Source organism: Solanum verrucosum, unplaced genomic scaffold (genome assembly GCF_900185275.1).
Source record: "Solanum verrucosum unplaced genomic scaffold, falcon-dt-bn FXZP01000014.1, whole genome shotgun sequence".
Classification (NCBI taxonomy): Eukaryota; Viridiplantae; Streptophyta; class Magnoliopsida; order Solanales; family Solanaceae; genus Solanum; species Solanum verrucosum.
In genome coordinates, this window is record NW_026020171.1 from 363,953 (window position 1) to 370,419 (window position 6,467).

Sequence of the window (6,467 nt, forward strand, 5' to 3'; positions counted from 1 at the left end):
CTACCACAAAAGAATTTTTCAGGAAAGAATTCATCCAATGTAATGGGCTTTCGAACCTTCTGCGATGAAGAACAATTAATCTTTTGGCTAGTACAAGACTTGACGCTTTTTGATGGTTGCAGTTGATTCACATCACTCATTGTTGCTCTTGTCTTAGGAAGTCGTATCCTAAAGACTGCTTGATGTCTCCGCTTCTTATGAGTAACCAAAGTCCAACCATCAACTTCATTTTCTTTGTGGTTGTCTATCTCTAGTGAACCCTCAAGAGTTTTCCTTGGAAAATCAACTTCAATAGGCATTAAACTTCCAAATTGCAAGAAAGTGGACCTTGAGCACTTCTTTTGATTTGGTGCTACACTAGCATGATTTGCCTTCGCTGTTTCATCCTGGTCAATGATGATTATTCCTTCACTTACTAACATCATGATTTTCTCCTTCAAGATAAAGCATTTACTCGTCGGGTGGCCAAGGACACGATGGAACTTGCAGTATCTAGGATCACCAACCTTATTGATTTCTTCAGGCCTCTTTGATTCAGGAAGATCAATAACTTTCTTAGCTAGTAATTCATCAAGAATTATAGGCACATCTGGATCTAGAAATGGGTAGACCTTTGCCTCTAACTCCTTCAAGGTCGGGCATCGCCTCTCCTCCTTTGGATATTGACTTAAGGCTTCCTCCTCTTTTAGTTTACTCTTGGTGGTGACTTTTACAGAAGTTGCTTTCACCGCCATAGATTCCTTAGTCTGGATCTTTGAGGTCATACCTTTCTTGAACTCCTTCTTTTCCTTTGTCAGATCATCAAAAGGAGATGCCTTCCCATGACTTGCGATGCTCAACTCCATGTCATGCGCTCGTGTAGCAAGTTCATCAAAAGTTCGCGGTTTGATTCCTTGTAGTATGTATAGAAGTCCCCAATGCATACCCTGAATGCACATTTCCACAGCAGATATTTCAGAAAGATGATCTTTGCAGTCCAGACTCAACGATCTCCAATGATTGATATAATCCACCACAGGCTCATCCTTTCTTTGCTTAGTACTGGTCAACTCTATCATGCTTACGGTTCGGCGAGTACTGTAGAAACGGTTGAGAAATTCCTTCTCGAGCTGCTCCCAACTATCAATGGACTCGTGTTCCAGGTCGATATACCAGTCGAATGCATTCCCTTTTAGCGAACGAACAAACTGTTTTACCAAAAGGTCACCATGCGTTCTAGCATTATTACAAATTTCAACAAAGTGAGCGATATGTTGCCTTGGGTTCCCCTTACCATCAAATTGTTGTAGCTTTGGTGGTTGATAGTTTGTTGGCATTGATAGATAATCAATCCGTCTGGTATATGGCTTGGAGTAATGCAAGGAACTTTGTGGTGTTCCGCCATATTGAGCCCTGATAGTGCTTGTTATCATGTCTTGCAACTGTTGGACAGATAGTGCAGCAACTGAAGCAAATTGTTTCTCCTTTTGAAATTTTGACTTTGCTAGAGATTCCTCAATGTCCTTGTTTTGTTGATCAAAACCAGATGGACAAGTGGGGACATGACTTGACTCTCCAGGTGTGAAGGCCTCCAACTTGTTCATAAGTTGAGCAATATGAAGATTTTTTTCATCAACAGATTTCTTCAAGGCCTCAATAGTTTGCTCCATCATCGCAAACTTCTCGTCCATGTCAGTTGAGTCAGCCATCAAAGCATTGACATTCATCGAAGTTGGAGCATCCATTGAATCTTCAGATTCACCAAAGTTGGAGCCAAATTGAGAAAATTCTCCAAAGAACACAGACGCAAGATTGCCCCTAGGTGTTGCACTTACGACCATTGTATGAGAGTTGTTATTTTTCATCGCCTCCAAAGAAGTGAAGTATTCAGATCCATCTAGCCCACTGTTCTTGAACTTACACCGAGTAATCGGGCCAACATGACTGAGATCAACAGATACGACATCAGTAGAGTCCTTGTATGAAAAATCGCTACTCTTTCTGAAGGCCATTGCAGTAGTTGCCTTTGTAGTTTCTGATTTGCAAGAGAAAGAGATGAAAAGCAGAATCGGTCCCACTGGGCGTGCCAAATTTGTTCGCAACAAATTTCCTTATGCGCTGAAAATCGACTGCAAGCAAAATAAATAAAACAAAAATGCTATTTTTATTGATGAATCGTTGTGAGTATAATTTTGTTGTTCTCTTGATTCTCTCTCCTAAGATTCTCCAAGATTCGAGGGCCTTCAGTAGAATATTTCTCAAAATATTGGATGATGTAGACCTCCTTAAGATGTTGTCGATCTCCGGGAACGTCGAAAAGCACTTCGTCGTTTCAAGTCGATCTCCGGGAAGAACTCCGTTGATGAGTCCTTCGAAGAGCTATGTAGTTGATGGTGTAGCTTCCTCCAATTGCAGAATGCTTGTTGAAGATTTTATTGATTCTCTCTCCTAAGATTCTCCAAGATTCGAGGGCCTTCAGTAGCGTATTTCTCGAAATATTGGATGATGTAGACCTCCTTAAGATGTTGTCGATCTCCGGGAACGTCGAAAAGCACTTCGTCGTTTCAAGTTGATCTCCGGGAGGAACTCCGTTGATGAGTCCTTCGAAGAGCTATGTAGTTGATGGTGTAGCTTCCTCCAATTGCAGAATTCTTGTTGAAGAGTTTTCTTGATCCCCTTAGAATGTCATGTCCATCCCCTATTTATAGTTGTAAGGGGTGGATAAGGTTGCTTGTGATTGGCCAAAGAATGTCATTTTGACACTTGGCGGATTGCGATTGGTTCTTGCATTTGACTGGGACTACCACCTCATTTGGACACGTGGCGTCACCTTGTTGGTCTTGGATGCCTAGTCACCGTGACACGTGGCTTGAGTTTGGGCTTCAAGGTGAAATGGACCTTGAATTTGAATTTAATAAGATGGACTTATTTATTTGTAAATCCCAAATTAATCATTCAGCCCAAAAAAACATGGACTTGATTCAATTTTTTTATGAATTTGATCCAATACAATTTATGTGTCTACAAAGAGTATGTACCTTATAGACAACTTGGAATGACACTTGTTACAAAATATAGATATATTTAATTGATTTTTCATAGCTTATCGTTTATGATTTATTAAAGTAAATTAGTTGTATCAGTATAAATCTTTAGTTTAATTCTTTACATAACCGCGCGAAGTGCATCTAAGTACACTAGTACATAAATAAAGGGCAAAAGAAATCAGTAATAAATAGTTTGTAGATATATCATAACTTTTGTTTACAAACCTTGAAGGAGTATAGTTTGTTCACCTATCCTCATTTCTTCAAAGAACATGATTCATTGCTTCAAAATTCTCTAGCTTTTGTGAGAAAAAAATTTCACAGCATTCTTTGAACGTTTTTCCACAAATTCAACAAAAAGAGTTATAAATAAAGATTGACAATTATCTCTAACTATTTGACTTTATCATGAATGACAGTTAATTTTGATTTACCATCTTCATCAAAATAAATATTTTGTAATAGTTTATTTATTTAGCTTTATCCATCTATACCTCTATTCTATGGGAAAATGGGTATGAAAGTATTTATAGGGAACGTGAGTGAGGGTGTGGATTAGTTTGGACATAAGAAGCTACTTTTTAATTTTAAATATTGGATGCTAAAATTCAATAAAATAATGAGCATTAAATAATAAAAATAATTAAAAATAACACTAATTTAATTTAAATAACGTAAATTAAAAAACTGATTTTATTTCAATTTTTTTTCTTAAATTGCACGTGAATTTTAAAATACAGATTTAAATTCTTTTAGATGATAAGTTTTACAATTTGTGGTGTAATTGAAAGTTTTAAAACTTTTCATTTACAATTTGTTCCAGTTTTAAAATGATTTTTCAATTAATTGTAATATTTGCTTTAAAATCATTTTAAAAATGAAATATATTAAGAACCTGTGTTGTAAAATAAAAGTTATCATTATTTTCTTAAAATTAAATAAATAAGTAATTATAAATTTATAATTCCTAAATTTTAGCAACATCATCATAAGCATTTATCCTGAAACAAAATTTTTCAACCTTTTAAAAAACTATTTAGAACTCCAACACTTTTTACGCTTTTTAAAGTATAATAATAAATACAGATTTACAGTTATTTCTTTTTTTTCTATAACTGCTTTAAAATTAATTTTAAAATAATTTTAATTTTATATATATATTTTTCTCTACATTTGTTTATATTATTATTATTATTATTATTATTAATATTATTATTATTATTATTATTATTATTATTATTATTATTATTATTATTATTAACTGCATTTTTAATATAAATAAAAATGTTGTATTTTTAAATCCTATTCTTTCCCCGGACCCTGCTACTAAGAAGGATGTTCACTTCTTAAAATATCATATATATATATACACGTAGACGGGAACAGGGGAAGGGGTCAGAATTTTAAACTAATAACTACCCACTAAAATCACTCCTTAAAATTCGCCATTAATTAACGTAATGCATGATTATTATTTTTTTGAATTTTAAAACTAATAACTACCCTCACTTCACAATTAAAAATTTCAGATTTAATATTTAATTTTAAATTTGAAATTATTACGGGGCACTAAAACCATCCCTTAAAATTCTCCACTAACTAATGTATTAGCATTTATCCTCTTAAAATTATTTTTAAATTATTTTTAAAATTTTATAATTGTTAATTTTTTGTGGTGCTAACACATGACACTTTCTACATCTCCTATTATTATTATATATAGATAGATATAGATATAGATTTTTATACTATAATATTCTTATTATTTTTCCTCATCTAGTATTTTATATACAAATGAAATAACCTATTTATTTAAAATAATATCGATTTTTTATTATTATGTTTAAATATACTAAAGAAAAATTTGTGCAATATTTCGGAACACTCATAACTAAACATGACTTTCATTTCAAAAGAAGTCATTTTACAATTTTTACATGTCACGACTCAGACCGTCATGATTGGCACCCACACTAACCCTCCGGTAGGAGAACAATTACTACATCCCAACCAAGCAACTTAACGAAAAACTATAACATTTAAAGATACGGAAGCAGGTTTAAATGCCTAAAGGAAAATGGAGTTCCCATAAATTCCGAAAGTTTAACAAAACAATTATCAAAACATTTGCGGAAAACAACGCCTAGAACCTAAAAGTCAATGTACCAAAACTTTACTAACAACAAGTCTAAGAATAAGGGGTACAACCCCGAAACTAAACAAACGAATATCTAAAGTACTAGTATAAGTCCGAAGAAAATGGACTAAACAGAATGAGAACTCATTGCAGCCTTGAAGAATTGGCTCACCCTTGAATTCGGTCTCAATCAGTGATTTCCTAAACGAGGTATGTCAGTGGCCGCCTGAAGATGCCCTGTACTAAACAAAAAAAGAACAAGTGCAGTATCAGTACACAACCATAGTGTATTGGTAGGATCACGCGCTACTCCCATAAGCACAATATACAACGAACAATCACAACATAGTAAGCACACATATACAAAATACAATTCAATTATCATTCCAGATCAACATACAGTCTTCCATTATTAATAACAAGTAGGCATAAGCATAACAATCACAAGTAGTTCTCTCAAGGAACTCATACCCAAACTGTTAGTGTGTAGGAACGTGACACTCGATCTAATATATGTGTCAGAACGTGACACTCGATCTAAGGTATGTGTCAGAACGTGACACCGGGTCCAATCATCACAACCACAATCACAATCACATCCATAATGAACAATACTCAAATCATACAATCAAGTAACATGTTCAAGGCATGTATTGTTCACACATAATCATTTCATTAGGTTCGATTCACATTTTCCTATTCACATACACGCATGCATACAATATAGCAATAATCGGCATATATCATACAAACAGGAAATCATGCTTGAATCCTCCTAAGACACTTGATCCTTCTTTTTCCAGATTCCTTCCGTTTGTTCTAGGTCTACAAACAATTAATATAACGCAAGTATCAATAAATCAAGGTCTAAATATCCAGATTATAACAAACCCAATAACCCAAGACCAAACCCATCATCCTAAGGTGCAACTAGGGCTCTTTCCCACCGTAACCTTCAGGCCAAAACCCTCCCCCAATGATAACGACCCGTGAACACGTTTTAAAAATGGATTAGGGTAGTAAAATCCTTACCTTTAGCACCAAAAGTCGTGGAAAAATTTGAAGAACTTGTCCTGGGTCTTCTCCTAGCTCTTAAGGATGAAGTTTGCAGAAAAAATACGAAATTGGGGTTTTTCCCCGACTTAAGTCGTGACTGGCCCACTACAGCGGATCTCAACCCGGTACAGCGGCCTCGCCCTGGCAGCTTGCACGGAGACAGTACCTCACAATTTGAGTTCCAAGCTCCCATTTCACAACATACCTTCCACCCTTGACGTTCAGAAACTACTCCTTCACGCTAATAT